This window comes from Talpa europaea (genome assembly GCF_964194135.1).
Source record: "Talpa europaea genome assembly, chromosome: 7".
NCBI lineage: Eukaryota > Metazoa > Chordata > Mammalia > Eulipotyphla > Talpidae > Talpa > Talpa europaea.
The window spans coordinates 32713414-32732693 of NC_140074.1; positions in this window are offsets into that span (position 1 = coordinate 32713414).

The following is a 19280-nucleotide window of genomic DNA, read 5'->3' on the forward strand; positions in this document are numbered from 1 at the left end:
AAGATTACTTAACTGAATATAGCCCTTGGGATTAGGTCCAGAGATTTATATATATTTTAAAGGCTCTAGACAATTCATATCTACAACTGCACTTAAAATTGGGTCTTCTCAGAGGTTGACAAACCATCAGTCATCTGAGGAGTTTGTTAAACTCAGATTCCTAGTCATACTCTTCCTCCTAATCCTCCCAACCTTTCCTCAGAAAGCCAGAGAATTCTGTGTTTTAAATAAGAACTCCGGGGAATTCCAATATGACCCATTTGCACATTCACATTAGATCACAGAATTTAAAGGGGGTAAAGTCCTGGGCCCTAGTCTTCTCTGGCAACACAAGCTTGGTAACCTTGGGCCTATTACTTAACCAGTCTGATTTTTGTTTCCTCATTGATAAAGTGGTTCAAGGAATAATCTGCCATTCCTGTTGTGGGGAGAAGATCAGGGTGAGGCTAGAGGCATGGGAATGAAAGAATTCACCAGAGACAGAGTGAGAACAGAACAGGTGGATTTATTGAAATACATTGCTAAGAGAAGCAGTGGGCAAGATGGGAGAAGTCTGCACCCTCAGGAGAGTTTGAGGCTCTTTTATACTCTACTCAGGTTTTCTAACTTGGGGTGCCCATTTGCACCAGTTATTTGCTGGGGTGTTTGGTCTCCAGCACTGGCCTTTGACACAGAAGCATGTTCTGGCCTCTCCTGCATTCCTGGAGCTGGGCTGATTTCTCTGGTCATAGTAGTTAGTTTTATGGTCTTGTTCCCAAGGCAACCTTATCCATTCTCTTATCTATTCAACTTTCCCAAACCTGCCTGCTGTGTCAGGAGGGGAGCTTAGTTTTTAACCTTACTAAACTGTATCCCAACAATACCCATATCTCATATTGCTGTGAGGATTCCAATTGACTCCCAACTGGAATGGGAATTCTCCCAATATATGGACTGCCAAGGACTATGATCTATTACTGATGTATTCCCAGCACCTAGATCAATGCCTGGCACATAGTAGGCACTTGACTAAATTGGAAATGAACTAAGTTAAGAAAGCAGATTAGAAAGGATTAGTATGTATGAGTCCAGCAGATATGCATTTTTATTTGTGTATGTGTGGGGGTGGGGGTGGAACTTGAGTGAAATCCATAAGCCCAGCATGGATATCCTGAGTCTTTTGGTTTATTTATTTCAAGCCTCTGTGAGCTTGGGCTGAGTGGAGGAATGCCCTTTGGCCTGGTTTCATCTATCTTATGTCAAAACATGGGTGGGTTTTTATGACTGTGAAAGGTTAAATTTGCCACTGGCAGCATAGGCACTTCTGCAAGAACTGAACAACCCACAGATGTGCTATAACAGTTATTTTAATAACACATTTGGCTCTGAAATAAACACATTATAATACAAGGATTTTATTAGCCAAGATTAATAGGACAGTTTGTTGGAGCATGGACATCACTTGCTGATCTGGGAGAATGTCTACAAATTCTACTGCCTGAATGACTTTGTGCATGTGAGATACTCAATCAGTGTACATAAAACCACACCAGGTACCCAAGTGAGGGAAGTGGGCAGAGCATGGGACTGGGTGCAGGGCTGGGTCTGGGCTTTAGTCACTTGTATCTTAGACAAGTGAGTTTTCCTTCCTAGGATCAAGCTCCTATCTGTCAAATGAAGGGCTGGATGATTATCTCTAGGCCCTCTTCTGTTCCCTGCAGGTTATCTGGTTGCAAGACTGAAGTTCAGGAACTTTTCTCTGAAATGGTTTTTTTGGAGATGTTAGGTTCAGAGAGTGGGGTCCTTGGGTTAACTCTAGGAAAAATTTCACCAGTGCTCCCCTTTCAGTGGCACCAGCGAGATTCCCAGGTGACTTGCACAGACATAAACAGTCAGAGCTGCCCTGAAAGGAACAGGTTTGCTAAAAGAGAGGTCTGCATAGTCACAGGCGGGCAGCCTTGTGGGGAGAGCTGCCTCTGCTGAGGGAGGTCAGTGAAGAGAAGCACCTGCATGGTCAACAGGTCCCAGGCAGGTAGGCTGCTGCCCTGCAGAGGGAGAGTGTTGGACGGGAGGAGCGCCTGTGTAGGCACAGGTGGGCAGGAGAGCCGCAGGGCCTCCTCTACAAAAGGAAAAGATTAGTAAAAAGGAGTACACAGATGGGCAGAAGGACTGCTACCCCTAGCCAGTGCAGAAATTGCACTGATACAAGTATTTTCTTTGGGAGGGGCTCATTCCTTTGTGGAGTGGTTTGTTTGTTGTTGATTTTGGTTAACTATGTAGAATTTGAAGGGGACAGGAGATTCTGCACTGGCCTTCAATCTCCATATCTTTACCCCTTGTCTCTGCCCGCAGGACACTCTGAAGGCAGTCAGACACTTTGCTTGGGTCTGTGCCTTGGCAACTAGGATTTTCAGTTCCTATATAGCTGGGTTAATGGTTATGTTAAGAACTTCTACCACCACCTAAATGTCCTAGCGTTGTGTGAGCCAAGTTTCTAGTCTTGTGGTGCCTCTTTTCCAACTTTCCTATTCTTACCTTCCATCATTCTCGATTCATTTTCTTTGCTAGGTCAGAATTACCCCATATGGTAATCGTTAGCAAAGTGGGTCCCTCCTCTTTCTGGCATCTCCCTCCACTCAAACTGACATCCTGATAAACCTGTCCACACCTCATACTCTTTTAAAAAGTTGTTATTCAAGGAGCCTCATCAATAAAACCTGTCTGGGGCCTTCCTGGTGGCACAAGGGGTTAAATCTCAGTACTATGAAGCTATCCACAGTTGTAACAGGGTGGTCCCCAAGAAAGGGGGTGTTTCCAGGTTTCCTGCCCCACCCAAATGGAGGGTGGAGCTGAGCAGGGAAAGAAGAAGCTGCAGAGGATACTGAGAAGGAAGGAAGCAGGATGAGGGCCAGGAGAAGACCTGGAGGAGGCACATGGAATGGAGAGACATGTAAAGAAACTGCACTTGCCTTTTGGTCGTGAACTGGGTGACACAGATGTGGGTGAGACCCATGGGGAGGTGTCAATGGCAGCTTTCATCTTGATTTTGATTTTGCTCTTTTCCTTCTGGGCTTGTCTGGTTGTTTCTGACCCTTTCCTGTGGATCCCCACTGGAAGATGCTTTAGACTTGTGGCAGGCTTTGGTGCCTTGCTCTAGGCCAATCCCATTTGAAAAGAGTTTTACCCACGAGGGGACGGGTAACTTTGGGTACTTGATTTAGAAACTATATTCATATTCTTTGCCTTTTCTGTATTGTTTCCTAATTGTATTAAAGTTCCTCCCATTAAAGTCTCATATTGTTATAGGACAGGGAGAGGGGCAGCCCAAGCCCCGCAAACCTGCCTATTCTAAATGGGTTCTGCCATCCGCCGCATCAACAGAAAACATATGAGACTTTAATGGGAAGGAACTTTAATAAAACTAGGAAACAATACAGGTAAGGCAAAGAGTCCAGTTTCTAAATGAAGCACCCAAAGTTACCCGTCCCCTCGTGGGTAAAAGTCCATCCATATGGGATTGGCCCAGAACAAGGCCCCAAAGCCTGCCACAAGTCTAAAGCATCTTCCTGTGGGGACCCACAGAAAAGGGTCAGAAACAACCAGACAAGCCTGGAAGGAAAAGAGCAAAATCAACATCAACATAAAAGCTGCCATGGTCACCTCCCCATGGGTCTCACCCACATCTGTGTCACCCAGTCCACAACCCAAAGACAAGCGCAGTTTCTTCATGTGTCTCTAGGCTCCATGCGCCTCCTCCAGGTCTCCTGGCTCCATCCTGCTTCCTTCCTTCCTCAGTCTCTTCTGCAGCTTCTCCTCTTCCTGCTCAGCTCCACCCTCCCTTGGGTGGGGCAGGGAACCTCCCCCTTTCCTGGGACCACCCTGTTACAATATGTTTTGTGTTGATGTGGCAGATGTCAGAAACCATTTAAAATAGGCAGGTTTGTGGGGTTTGGGCTGCCCTCTCCCTGCCCTGTAACACAGTCACTGCAGCACAAGTTCGGTGGCCAGTCAGGGAACTGACCTACATGTTCTGCTCCCCACTCTGTCTCTGGTGAATCCTCTCACCCTTCCCTTGTATCTCTGGCCTACACCCCAGCTCTTATATGCATAAATAAATCTTTTTTAAAAAATCTGCATTTAAAAATTATAATTTACAGTACCAATAAGCTCTATGATGTAATTACCTAAGTACACATGTTACAAGGCAGGGAGAGGGCACCCCAGAACCCCAAACCTGCCTGTTCTACATGGGTTCTGCCATCCCCCTCATCGAGACAAAGCATACTCCAGTGCATAAGACCTTTAATGGAAAGGAACAATTAATACAATTAGTGTGCAACAAAGAAAAGGGGAAAAATAAATTTTCCAAATCAAACACCTCTCCTCGTGGGTAAATGCCCAGTCAAACAGGATTGGCCTAAAGCAGGGCCACTAAGGCCCAAAAGCCTGCCTCAGGTCTAAGGCACCTTCAGGCAGGGACACATAGAAAAGGGTCAGAAACAGCCAGACAAGTATGGGAGAAAAGGGCAAAATCAAAATCAAGATAAAACCTGCAATTGTTTGTTTTTTTTTAAAGATTTATTTATGCATACAAGAACAGAGTACAGGCCAGAGGTGTGGGGGGTGAGAGGATTCACCAGAGACAGAATAAGGAACAGAACAGGCAGACTGACTGAAATACACTGCTCAGGGTAGCAGCAGGCAAGTCAGGAGAGGTCTGCTGCATCATGTGTGTAGCTCCCTGGCCAGGGATCGAGCTCAAGGCTGAGGATAGCTTCACAGTGCTGTGCTTAACCCCTTGTGTCACCAGGGAGGCCCAAAAGCTGCAATTGTTAACCTCCCCACAGGTCTCTGACCCACATCTGTTTCAACCAGCCCAAGGCTAATAAGCAAGCACAGCTTCTTCACATGTTGTGGAGCAGGCTACATAATGCAGGAGGATGCCGCTGAAGAGCAAGATCCTGGCCCTTTTATTGACAAACTTAATTGGTTGTAAGGAGATTAAAGAAAGGGGAAGGGTGTAGAAGATTAGGGATTGTGAGTCTGCCCTCCAGGCACTTCTTATCTACTTGATAACACACCCTAATCCCCAGCCATGGTTCTAATCAACAAGGCGCTCCACTGATCAGCTTCTGGGGTCCCTTGCTATACATCGGTCCTTGGCCCCTCGGGTATTCCCTGTCATACCTTGTGATGTATAAGTCAGGAGTATGTATTATGCAATGGTCCTCAGCCCCCTGGGCATTCCGGACATACCTCGTGAGGTGCATGTTATGCATTGGTCCTCAGCTACCTGGGCATTCTGGGCATACCTTGTGATGCATAACCTTCCCAGTGTGATCCAGCTTTGTGCTCTTGTTTGATTTGAAGGGCTGAAGGGTTGTGCTCCTGGTCCTAACTGGGCAGGCCACTTTTACCTTGTTTAGGTGACAAAATGGCAGTCGCATAGCTGCCTAGGAGTAGCAGACCCACAGTAGTCCTCTCACCTGTCCCCTGGTTAAACCTGCCTAGGGCTGCCTGAGGGGATTGCAGAAAAGAACTACTGAGTCAGCTGGGAGAATGCCATCACATTATCTGGAGTACCAGAAGGAAAATGGTCCCTGTTTTCAGAGAAGTCATCTGCAATGCATCTTAGTAGCCTACCCACTCATTTGGAGTTTCCGAAAAAAAGGGCCTCCAGTTCCATGTGAAACAGGAAAATCAACTATTCTGCTCAAGAGTATTGGTGAAATGTGATATAGTCCAAAATAGAAAAGAGGAGTGTCCAGCAACACAAACATGTCCTGCATCCTTTCAGAGAGGACTAATCATCCAAAAAAACAAGTGCCGTGATTGACATTAAGTCAGAGAGGTTGGAAAGTCTGTTACAGGGACCTATAGCAATGAAAAGGCTGTGAGGAATGATGAAAATAAATACTAGCTCCTCCTCTCCACAGTTAGAGGAGTAAGTGCTCACCCAGCCCCTAAGAAATGTAGTTAGATGTGGTTGTTTCTCATATGTAGGTGAAAGTTCGCAGTATTATCAAGAACAAACTATTGACATAGCTATCAATGCCGTTGACAAATTACTTTGACAGCTATAAAGTGTGTTCTCATATTTATTATTGTTGTTTTCTTTGTTTTTTCTTTTTTCTTTTTTTATGGAAGTTTTTTTTTTTTTTTAACATTTATTTATTTGTGCATACAAGAGCTGGGGTATAGGCCAGAGATGCGGGGGGGGGGGGGGGGTGAGAGGATTCACCAGAGACAGAGTGGGGAACAGAACAGACAGATTGACCGAAGTACACTGCTGAGTGTTGTGCCCAAAATCAGCAGACTCCGCAAGCATAGCCTCTGAGAACCCAAAGACAGCCGATGCAAACACAAAAGGGAATTTATTACAGACTCGAGTCCGGGCTCACGGCACCTACCAACGCAGCGGCAGATATTGAGGGCCCCGAACAAAGGAAGCAGAGGTATTTTATAGGGTTAAATCATGCTGGCAGTTACTCATTGGCTACAAGGATGCGTTCTTCAACTTTGCCCAGCTATAATTCTAAGCTAACTGGCCCGGCCGAGATGCAGCTCCAATTATGGCAAGTTCGCCCTCATTGATGACCAGAGGGCGAGGGTGAAGTGAGGGTCAAAACTATCGAAACTATCTCTGGAATGCAGTCGTCATTCCGGGGACAACAAAACCTAAAATTCTAAAATGGCAGTTACACACAAAATGACAAAGCAATGGCTAAGAATACTTATGCCTTGTTCCACACTGAGGGGAGCAGCGGGCGAGTCAGGAGAGGTCTGCTGCTCCATGTGGATTGCTCCCTGGCATGCCCTGGATCACTCTTGCACTGTAGAGGCTGTGGGTTGCTTCATAGTGTGGTGCTTAACCCCTTGCGCCACCAAGGAGGCCCCTATTTTTACTTTTTCTAATTGTATTTATATGTTTAATCCTCTGGTGCACTTATAAGAAATATGCATTCCATCGCTCAGATGAGCCAAATATATATTTTTTTAAAGATTTATTTTTATGCATATAAGCACCGAGGTGTAGGCCAGAGGTGCAGGGGGTGAAAGCATTTACCAGAGAGAGTGGGGAGCAGAACTGGTGGACCTACTGAAATACACTGCTGAGGGGAGCAACAGGTGGGACTGGAGAGGTCTACTGTGCCATGTGGTTTAGCTCCCTGACCAAGGATCTAACTCAGGCTGCAGCGGTGGATATAGCATATAGTGCTGAAACTTAATCCTTCTGCCACCAGGGTGGTCCCATATTTCTTATATGTGTTTGGTCTTCCTCCATAGTTCCTTACTCACAAAGCCCAAAATCCTTGGAATTTCCTAAATGTTGAGAGTTATAAAGATGACTTTGATTTTGTGAACTTGGTGACTTTTAGAAACACCTGGGGTGAGGGGGAGCTTATTGCCTGAAGAACAAATTCTGTGATTATAGGGTTGGAACTTCCCTCTGGAGAAGGATGAGGGACTGAAGATTGAATCCAATCACCAGTGGTCAATGAGTCAATCATGTCTAGGCAATGAGCCTCCATAAAAAATCCAAAAGAATAGGATTAGAAGAGCTTCCAGTCTGGTGAGCACGTGGAAACTGGGAAGACTATAGCACCTGTAGAGGCCATGCAAGCTCTGTGCCCTTGAGCAACATGCATGTTGGCTCCCTGGCCAGGGTTCTAACCCAGGCCATTATGGTGGGCTGTCATGGAGGTAGTGCTGAGACTTTAGGCCACCAGGGAGACCCCTGTTTTCCCTTGTTTTTTAAATAAATCCCATTTATTAAAGTGTTGTTTTTCTCTGAACCTGAGTGGTCTTGCAATTGTGCGCATGGTTGAAGAATTCAGACAGTGAGCAGTAAACTACTTGGGACTGTCCTTGCCCCGTTTCTGTGCCCTTTTTGCCCAGTGTCAGAAACAGGCATGGTTGGGAGATCATGGGGAGGTTAGCAATGGCAGCGTTTATCTTGATTTTGATTTTCCTTTTTCCTTCCAGACTTGTCTGGCCTCTTCTGCCCTTTTCCGATGGGTCCGCACCAGGAGGTACCTTAGACTTGCGGCAGACTTTCAGGCCTTAGTGGCCCTGCTTTGGGCTAACCCTGTTTAGCTGGGCATTTACCCATGCGAGGGGGGTAACTTCAGGTGCTTGATTTGAAACTCTATTCTTTGTCTTTCCCTTTTCTTCTCTTTATTTCACATTAATTGTATTAAAATTCCTTTCCATTAGAGGTCTTATGCACTAGAGTATGTTTTGTCTTGATGCAGTAGGTGGCAGAATCTATTTAAAGCAGGCAGGTTTGGGAGTTCTGGGGTGCCCCTCATCCTGTCCGGCACCACCCACTGTGGAAGGATTGATACTCCAAAGTGGCTCTTTCCTTCTCTCTGTTCCAAACACCATGAGGGCCTGAACAATGGAGTTTTTGCTAACTTCTTCTCTCTTGGAACTTACCCTCCTACAGTTAATGTCTTTATAGCCTCAAAAGAACTCATGCCCACTCATTTTCCTTTAAGGTTTCCTAACTTGGAGACCTGGCTCATTCCAGTGGGTAGTTCCTGCAAGGTGGTTTCCTCACAGAAGTGCCCAAAGAACCCTCTGTAAGGTGTGCTTTCTGGAGAAGTGACAGTTCACCCCACTATTTGCTTTAGGAGGGGCCAAGATAAGACCTAGAACCCACCAACCTCCCTTTGATGTAATCAAAGAGAATTAATCTTTTATTCCTTCTCCTCTGGCAGAAATAACAAAAGATATTTGGCCCCAAACAAAGGGGAGAGAGAGGAAGAGGGTTGTGATTAACAGGGGGCAGAAGAGCCCACATAATCAAAAGTTTGTGAGAGAAAAGAGAGAAAATAATTTAAGGAAATTACTCTTCAATTTTCTCTCTCCTCTTCAGTCCCCAAACTTTTAAGAAAAATTTTTTAAAGGGCACGAAGAGTTGCCAGATACTTTCAAGGTCACAGGTCAAGGCCATTACAAGTAAGAAATAATGATTAAGAATAAAAAGTGAAAAGCAACATGAAACACTGAAGGTTGCCTGATGAAAGCAAAAACAAGTTAAACCCCTAGATACAGAATTTAGTTCAGAAAGGATGAATTTTAATTTTCAGAGGCCTAACACTGTTCTCAAGGAGGGCCTGGACAACCTAGAAGGGGCTGTTTTTTCTTGTTCCTTTAACAGGAAACCCAGCTAAGCCACCACTGAGGTGGACACACCTTGCACTCTGGAGAAAACCAGAGTGCTGGCATGTTGGAACCAGCTGCAATTTATGGTAGGCTAGTTAGAAAGAATGTTCATTTTTGGAATTTGTTGATTTTTATCTCTATAACCAGCCAGATGTCTGTCTTTGGAAAGAAGGTACTGGGCTTGACACAATAGGAAAGCATGTTTACTTATGTTTTCCTACAAGGCTAAAAAATCTACCTATATACAAAGTAGGAATAAGGAAGGGTGCAGTTGGTATACCAAGGTTTCTTCAAGAGCTGCAAATTTTTGTCTGAACCACATGACTCCTTGACAAGGTGGACTACAGAGGTTTGTTTCACTTTAGCACTCACAAAAATTGAATTTACTCTCCCCTGCTGGGTCACTGTGGCTACTAGGCCACTATGTCAGAGCTAGAAAACTGGAGGAAGGAAGTCCAGTGTTTTCCTGGTGTCTAATTTTAAAAATAAATTGTTTTCCTTTACATCAGATCCAATTTGTAAATTTGACTGACTCTTGCCTCCTGTAAATGCTTTTACAGTTTATGGAAGATTACACTTCCAATTAAAAGTCTGTGCTACTGCTTTGGCCACGGGGTAAATGAATGCTCTTTGGTCTTTATACTAGGCCCACTTCTTCTCTGCTCTTTCTTCTTTCCCCTAGGGCACACAAGAAATATATATACAGCTGCATAGCCTCTGACTTGGTCCAAAATCTAGGAAAGTGGGATGGGGTGACTATGCATTTCAGTGTGTTCAAAATTGTACTGTGTTAGGCCCTCCCTGGTGGCGCAGCGGGTTGACCGCTGCGCTGTGGAGCTGTCCACAGCCTCTGCAGCGTGGGTTTGATTCCCATCCAGCCAGGGAGATTCCCACATGGCGTGGCAGACCTCTCCTGTCTCCCCCATTGCACCCCTCAGCAGTGCTTTCAGTCCGCCTTCCTGTTCTGTTCCCTGCTCTGTCTCTGGTGAATCCTCTCACCCTTCCCGTGCCTCTGGTCTGTACCCCAGTTCTTGTATAAAAATAAATAAATCTTTTAAAAGAAAAAAAAAACAACAAATTTGTAATGTGTTTCAGGATGGGAATGTAAGGGAAGAGTACAGTTCCAAACCTTCAGCTCTGCATCAGCAAAAAGGGTTCTGTATATTCCTGGCTCAGTGCAAAATAAACAGAAATTGGTGGGGGTGGAAGTGAGGAGGTATTTCCCTCTTAGGAGGAGAAGAGAAAGGACTGTTTAGCTGTGTCAGATCCACTCTAGCACTGTAGACTTTCCCCTAGATCTTTGAGATAAGAATCCCCAGTACAACCTGCTTTTTACTCAGGGAAATATTTTATCTTTAGCAAGTGTGTCCTTGAGGGCTTAAAGGTGTGGGTTCAGCAGTTTCAAACTGGCAGCTGCTGGGCAGGGATCCAGTCTGCAGACCTGTTTTGTTTGACTTAAACAATGGTCTTCTCTTCTTTAAATTAGTTTCCAATATTAACAGAGCAGGTTTCACATAAATATCTGATTTTCTGCCATTTCTGGAAATAATAGAAAGTCTGACTTGCTGAGCTTTGCTCCACATGTAGCAGTTATTGATTTAGGCAAGACTCAATGTTCCAGTTCCCTCCAGTCCCCATCAGTCCCTACAATCCTAAAATCTGGTTTATTTTTACTTTATCTGCCCACAACAGGTAAGAATTTGTAAATGCTATGTTTTACCCCAAATAAGTCAGGGCCACCCTGCTAACGTAATAGCATGCTTGAAAAGCCAAAGTCGATTTGTCACTTGTGTTTTGAATCTCTGAATCTCTCAGAGTGCCCAGCCTTGGAGGAGTCCCTTAAAGATTAGTCTGACGTCTGGACAGGATATTTGGGTAGCTCTATTGACTCTATAGAGAAATTAGAACCATGGAAATGTGTGGGAAGTAATGACTTTTAAAACTTTAGGATATGACTGAAGTTCCCTTCCTTTGTGTTCTCCAAGTAATCCACATCTCTGCCATAGTTCTTTTTATTGATTTTCTTTAAAAATCCAGAGCAGAAATCCAAATTTAGTACTTAGAGTTGCTTGGAAGTAAAAAGTCTTTATTATTATCATCATAACAATTTATAGAAATGGAGAAGCAAATCACTTGACTGTGACTCGGAACTTGGGCAGGCATCTATCTCTGGAGCTAAAAATTCTCTTTAAATTCTACTTAATATAGGCAACTGTGAATAATTTATAGCAAATACATTTTAAAATTTTATTTATGTATACAAGAACTGGGGCATATGCCAGAGGTGTGTGGGGGGTGGGGCGGTGAAAGGAATCACCAGAGACAAAGAGGGGAACAGAACAGGCAGACTAACGGAAATACACTGCTGAGGGGAGCAGGAGGCGAGACAGGAAGGGTCTGCTGTGCCATGTGGGTCAGTTTCCTGGCCAGGGATAGAACTCATGTTGTAGTGGCTGGCAATAGCTTGATAGCACTGTGTCATTAACTCTTGTGCCCCTAGTAAATACTTTCAAAAATTAGTATTTTTGAGGTGAACTTCAGTAACATAAAACTGAATATTTTAAAAGTGAACAACTTGGGTCTCCCTGGCAGTGCAGGGGTTAAAGTCTCAGTGCTGTCAAGCTATCAGCAGCCACTGCAGCAGGAGTTCCATCCCAGCCAGGGAACTAACCCACATGGCACAGCAGATCTCTCCTGTCTTGCCCACTACTCCCCTCAGCAGTATATTTCAATAGATCCACCTGTTCTGCTCTCCACTTTGGTGAATCCTCTCACCCTCCCATACCTCTGTCCCACACCCCAGTTTTATACATAAATAAATAAAACAAATATTGTAAAAATGAACAACTTGGTGGTATTTACAATGTTGGGCAAAGCTACCACCTCTCTCTAGTTCCGAAATATTTTTATCACTGAAAAGGAAATCCTGTACCCATTAAATAGTTGATGCCATTCTCCCCTCCTCCCTCTTACTGATAACCACCAATCTGTGTTGTGTCTATATGGCTTTGCCTATTCTGGATAGTTTATATGAACAGGGTCTGACAACAGGTCACCTTTCATATCTGGCTTCCTTCACTTAGCATAATATTTGGAGTTTAATCCACATTGTAGTGTGTAGCAGTACTTTTTATGACTGAATAACATTGTGAATAAGTTTTTATTATTTTAAAACAAATGACCTATTATTTGTACTTTTGCTTTCTTACTCACTGATTGCTTAAGTATGAATGGTGACCAAGACTTGGGATAAGAGAGAGAAAAACAGGATTTTTAGATGTCCTCTCACCAAGAAGGTAGGAATAACAGGAATGTCCACACAGGGGTATAAAAGCTTGAATATCAAGGGGTGGAGGGAGCAGATCAGTAACAAACACTTAACAGATAAAAAGTTGCCCTTTACAGAAGAGAGGTCAAATTTCTTTCAGGCTTATGTCATAAATTGCATAATTTAGGTGCTACTAGCGATTGGCTAAGAATTCTCTAATTTCCTTTCACCCACATAGCTGCCCAAACAGTGGTGACTGAAGTATTTGGAAACTGAGTCAGAGATTCACAAATGTTGTTTCTCCAGTTTCCTGTGGGGTAAAAAAGGTCCAACCATAGAACAGACTAAGAGCAATAGCTGATATATCTTTCTCTTACACAGTCTTATGATCTAGGAATCTCAAAATAGTTCTATTAGCCCCATTTCTCTGATGGGGAAACTGAGTCACAGCAAGATTAAGTAATTCCCTAGAGTTCACACAGCAGGTTGATGGTGGGTTAAATGTAGAGTCCATGCTCTTAACCACTGCACCCACCTGCCTCTGGCATTCCTGCTTTATAAGGTAGTATGACAGGTTCTTCTGGCTATTGCAGGTGAGAGCAGGCAGGAAGGCAGATAGTACTGACACTGACTCAATCATCAAAAAGGAGAAGGACAAGCAGTCTGTTCCAGGCTCCACTCACACTCAGTCTGTGTGCTGTCTTGGACATGTGAACTGCAGATAGGAGACCTACAACCAAAGCATGCTTTGCCATTTTGCAGGAATAACAGATTCTTGGGTCCTACCTCCACAGAGTCAGATGCAGTAGGCAAGACACAGGAATATGATGTTTGGACAGGTCCTCAGGTTATTCTCGTGTTACCTGGGCTTCAGACCACACTTTGAGAACTATTTGTCATCCTCCAAGACCTATTTTCTCTTTTCTCTTTTGGGCATCTTAGAAAAGCAGCCATTGCAAATGCTATTTACAGTCTTTGCTCACAAGCTAGTGAACCTGGTCCAGGATAGAATCTGCAAGACAGAGTTAGGGGGATACTGGAAGAAATAGCCACCTAGAATGGAGCTCAGGAAGGGATGGCGTCCCTGGGTGTGTGTGCCTAGATATGCCGGCCCTGGTGATGCACATCTTCCTTAACTTTTTAGTAAATAAAATGACCAACTTGCAGCATAAAGTCAGCTTCTCCAGCTCCCTAACTGCTGAGTCACTGCTCTGTCCTGTCCTGGTTCACCTGCCCTTGTGGTCAGAGGAGAAAAGCAAAGGAAACCCTGGCTATGTGACCCTCAATTAAATCCCTAGAGACTTTTGGCTTGTTGGGTTCCTTTCCTCAAATACAAGGAATGTGCTCTGAAGGAGGGAAAAGAAAGTTCAAAATCCAAAACCATTTTAATACACCAATTCTCCTGTGTCAAAGGCTGAATTTAAAGAGGATAAGTGAAAAATCTCTTGAAGTATTTTTATTGGTTTAGTAACTAATTAATTGCAAAGTCTTCACCCTAATCTCTGAGCCTAGAAATATGCTGGAGGAGCACAGGTTAGAAATGAGCTTGATGATACTGCGTTCCCCTGCCGGATCACGTCCGTGCTGGAATGGTTTTATAAACTGCTTTCATAAAGATTAAAATGCAGCAGATTTTAAGTGTCTTTTCAGGCTCAAGGATGCGTAGGCCTGATCTCAGTCCTCAAGATTCTTCAAGGAAACACTGAGCTCACGGCTTTACCATGACAATCATCCACAGATAACCAGACATAGATAGTGTCTGTATATTTTCTTCCAATGGCTAATGAACAGCCACTATAGTTTATTAATATCTCCCCAATTTTCTATCTTTACTTTTTCTTTCTCTTAATATTTATAATGTGAGCATTTCTCCCACATCTTTGAATAGACTCTGGTAATTTTTTTTAAAGATTTATTTTGGTGTAGATGAATTGGGGTATAGGTCAGAGGTGTGGGAGGTGAAAGGATTCACCAGAGACAGAATGGGGAGTAGAATAGGCGGATTGACTAAAATACACTGCTGAGGGGAGCAGTGGGTGAAACAGGAGAGGTCTGCTGCGCCATATGAGGGTCAGCTCCATGGTTGGGGATTGACTTTAGGTCATCATGGTGATAGAACTGAGACTTAACCCCTAGGCCACCAGGGAGGCCTCGACTCTGATAATGTATTTAGTACTATGGGATGTTCCACATTCTGACTATACTATAATTTATTTGAACTTTCCTTTTTTTTTTTTTTAAAAGATTTTATTTATTTTTGCATAGAAGAACTGGAGTGCAGGGCCTCCCTGGTGGCGCAAGGGGTTAAGTGTCAACACTAATGAAGTTATCCATAGCCACTGCAGCGCAAGTTTGATCCCCAGCCCGGGAGCTACCCACATGGCACAGCAGACCTCTATGTCCCCTGCTGCCCCCCCCCCAGCAATGTATTTCAGTCAATCTATCTTTTCTGTTCCCCACTCTGTCTTTGGAGAATCCTCTCACCCCCCACACCTCTGGCCTGTGCCCCAGTTCTTGTATGCATAAATAAATCTTTAAAAAAAAAAAAGAACTAGGGTGCAGGTTGAACTCAGACTGTTGTGGTGGGCCTTAGCTGTGGTAGTGCTGAGACTTAACCCCTAGGCCTCCAGGGAGTCCCAAGAACTTACTTTTTAATGCTGAAGTAGGTAATATTTGATATTCATAGATAAGCTTTATTTTGCATTTTTCTTTATCTGATTTTTCATATCTTTAATACATGAAAATGCTACATCAAAAAAATGTTAATTCTTTAAAGGCTCCTGGTATACCTTGTCAGACTGCTTTCCAGAAAGATCATTCCAATACATATCCCATGTATATCATATAAAATTGCCTGTCAGACTTTTGCCAGCAGTGCATATTATGGTTGAAAGCAAAACAATAAACCTTTTTTTACAATGTGATTAGTTTAAAATGGTTCACATCTTGGGCCTCCCCGGTGGTACAGCGGTTGAGCGCTGGGTTGCGAAGCTGCCCGTGGCCTCTGCGGCGCCGGTTTGATCTCCAGCTGCTCCCCGGCCACCGGAGGAGGGTCCCACATGGCGCGCAGACCTCTCCTGCCGCCCGCTGCTCCCCTCAGCAGTGTACTTCAGTCCTTCTGCCTGCTCTGCTCCCCGCTCTGGCTCTGGTGAATTCTCTCACCCTCCCGCGCTTCTGACTGTACCCAGTGCATGTATAAACAAAACAAACAAACAAATAAAAAAAAATGCCTCTATAAAAAAAAACTTTATAAAAAAAATTAAAATAAAATGGTTCACATCTTTAGATGTGTTTCTTTGAAATGTAAATGGTTTATAGATTTTTTTGTTGAGTTGTTGGTATTTTTCCTATTACTTTTCAATATATATTGAATGTCTTAAATTGTAAAAATAGTGCAATATAAATTGTTATAAAATAAATGTATAATTTAAATCTATTCATCTGCCAGCTTCAGTACCAGAGAACTTTCACCTTTGTAGGCATATAGACAATGGGTTGACCTGCTCAGAAGAAAGAGTGGCAAGTCACCCAAATCCTGAGACCTGGCATGGCAATACCTTGGCTAAGTTACTATTGACATACCAAGAGATAGCAAAACAGAAAGGACTTGAGACATCCCTGTGCTCATTGATCAATCTAGCATCTACTGTATCATAAAGGAACACAAAAGGAAAACATAATTGTTGTTAAATCCAGATGAATTTAATCAACCCTCACGATCAGTAGTTTACCAGATGGGGCAGCTAAAGCCTTTCTCATCCCATTTGATCATCATCAGCAATTTGATATGTGGAAACCAGGGTAAATGTTTTAATTGATCATGGTCTCCTTCCTACACAAAACTATAGATCAATGGCCTCAAACACTTCAAAGGCCAGATATTAGCAAGGTCTCTTATTAGCCTCTATGATATAGGCACGACTGTTGTGCTGCTTTCCTGGCTTTGAGACTCATCGATAGCCTACAACGTAAAGCATAAACTTCTACAACCTAAGTCCTTGCTGTGACCCAGGAGACCCTCCTTGTACTGCCCCTGCCCACATCTCTGACCTTCCATCCTCACCCCCATTGCTCAGTCTGCTTTAACCACTTCTGAACATTCCAGTTCATTTGCCTCTGCCTAAAACATCATATCCCGTCTCTTACAGGGCCCATTCATTCAAGTCACTTCATTCAAGTCACCTAAAATGTCATTTCCTGAGAGAGATCATCCTTGGGCATTCTTCTTAAAATAGCCTCTGTCACTCTGAATTCTCTGCTTTGTTATTCTCTATGGCATTTTTCCCGATATTTATCCATAAATTCTCATTTTTCTTTGTTTATTGTCTCCCATATAGAATGTAAACTCTGTGAAGGCAATGGCATTGATTTCTTTTCAATGTTTCCCCACCTTGATCAGTATGTGACATAGAGTAGATACCAACAAGTGGTAGCTTAAAAATATTCAAATGTGAATACCATAGTTAACACAAGTCTAGGAAAAAAACTGCCTTCTAAGACCCCAAGTAAAATAGCTCAATCCATCACCTAGGGTTCATGATATCATGATAGAAAAATGGCTTTTAATTCAATCTGCAAAGAATCATGTAAGAAAGAAAATCTGTGAAGTTTAATAATATTTAATGAGACTTCAGTGTAAATGTCTTATCTTTCACAGGTATTAACTGATTAATCCTTATTGAAACTCTTTCAGGCAGGCATAATCTCCATTATCACAGATAAGGACACTGACACTGAGATTGCACCATGCATAATGCCATAGGTACTGAAAGTATAAGACTTAGGATCTCAGCTCCATTTGACTCCAATAGCCAAGCTTTTCCCTACTATGTACACTACCTCCCGTGGGGTATTATTAGTGATGCTTAACAAACATCCATTCAGAAGAAGATCAAATGATTTAATCGACAGCACAGCTCCTGGGGAGGTACAACTTATTCCTAGGTTTTGTGTTATTCATCCAACCTAACAAGTGACAGCTTAAAGTAAAGTTTAAAAGATAAGGAGACGATTGTGCCCTTCCTCTAGAACCCTCTACATCTTGTTAAGTTTCAGTGGATGCTGACTTAACTTCCAAAGATAGTAGAGCTGCTGGAGTTTTTAGAAAGAATAGCCAGGCACCTGGCTCTGATAAAAGATACTGTATATTCATTAGCTCATTCAATAGATATGCAGTGACTGAAAACCATGGGCTAGGTACAGAGCTAAGCACAGTGGACACACTGATGAATAAATATGATAGTCATTGTCTTTGGTCTCGTGGTCATTATAGACTAAAGGGCATCTTATCGAGCTAAAATTACGCTGCTGCCATAAAAGTTACATTTTAATTTATTCACTCAAGAAATGCTGACTACAAACTATATGTAGAGAAAACCAGACATGATTCTTGCTTTCATGGAGTTTACAGTCTAATGAGGAAGATTAAATAAATACAAGCATGCATGATATAATGTGAGTCTACAAATAGGGGAAACTGGCATCATCAGATTAAAAGATTCTTATTTGAGGATTTACCACTTAAGCTGAGATTTGAAGGATGAATAGGAGTTAATTAGGCAATGATTGGAGGGAAGAACATTCCAGGAAATTCGTAACGCATGTGCGCTCTTGTTATAAAGGTAGGATGGTGAGCAGGAAGGACTTTGAAAGAGGCCAGTGTGCCTGGAGAGCTGGGAGTAGCAGTGCCTTGCCTCAGGTTAGGCCCAGTGTTAGGCAGGAACTAGACCTATAGGGAATGGTACTTTATCAGTTGGTCTCTAGGTTAATAGGGTACTGCAGCAACTCCATCCTGGAAACGGAACTTTGAGGCAGAAAGGGAAAAGAGAAGATATCTATGATCTGAAACAACACCGATGAGCTCTCTTCACTCACTAACCAGGGTGACACGGAGGAGTAACTTTTGTGACCCTTCCTTTCCAGAATGCCATATCCAGTTGTGGAAGAGAACACTGATTTGGGAATCCACTGAATTCAATTCTTTGTTTTTTTTTTTTTTTAAAGATTTATTTATTTTATTTTATACAAGCACTGGGTACAGTCAGAAGCACAGGAGGGTGAGAGAATTCACCAGAGCCAGAGCGGGAACCAGAGCAGGCAGAAGGACTGAAGTACACTGCTGAGAGGAGCAGCGGGCGGCAGGAGAGGTCTGCGTGCCATTTGGGACCCTCCTACAGTGGTCGGGGAGCAGCCTGGGATCGAACCAGCGCTGCAGAGGCTGTAGGCAGCTTTGCAACCCAGCGCTCAAAGCTGTGCCACCGGGGAGGCCCAATTCAATTTTGTTATCTGTTAAGTTCCTCATCTATTAAATGGGACTAGACTATTTCCTTTTCAGGGTTCTTATGAGAATTAAATGAGATAATATGTTAAAGCACTCAAAACAGTGCTTGCTTAAATAATACCCATTGAAGTTGGTTTTGAAGATGTTGGGTTCCTTTGGTTAACTGTGGGAAAAGCTTCACCAGAGCTCACCTTCCATTGATATGGGAAAATTTCCCAGGTGGTTTCTCCGTGAAACAGAGACATACGTTGTATTGAAAAGGGCAGGTTTATTCTAAAAGGGAGGAAAGTGTAAAGAATGCTTCCATAGACACAAGTGGCCAGAGAGAGCTGCCCCCAAAAGGGACAGATTGGCTAGAAGAGAGGTCTGTATAGTAACAGGCGGGCAGCCTTGGGAGGAGAGCTGCTTCTGCTGCTTTGCAAAAGGAGGTCAGTGAAGAGAAGCACCTGCATGGTCACAGTGTTATAGGGCAACCCCGATATAAAATGGGTTGCTTGGCTGTGGGTCCTCACCCGCGCGCTTAAAAGGGACTTAATACTCCACTACAGGCACACACAAAAGGTTAATAAAAGGTTTATTTAC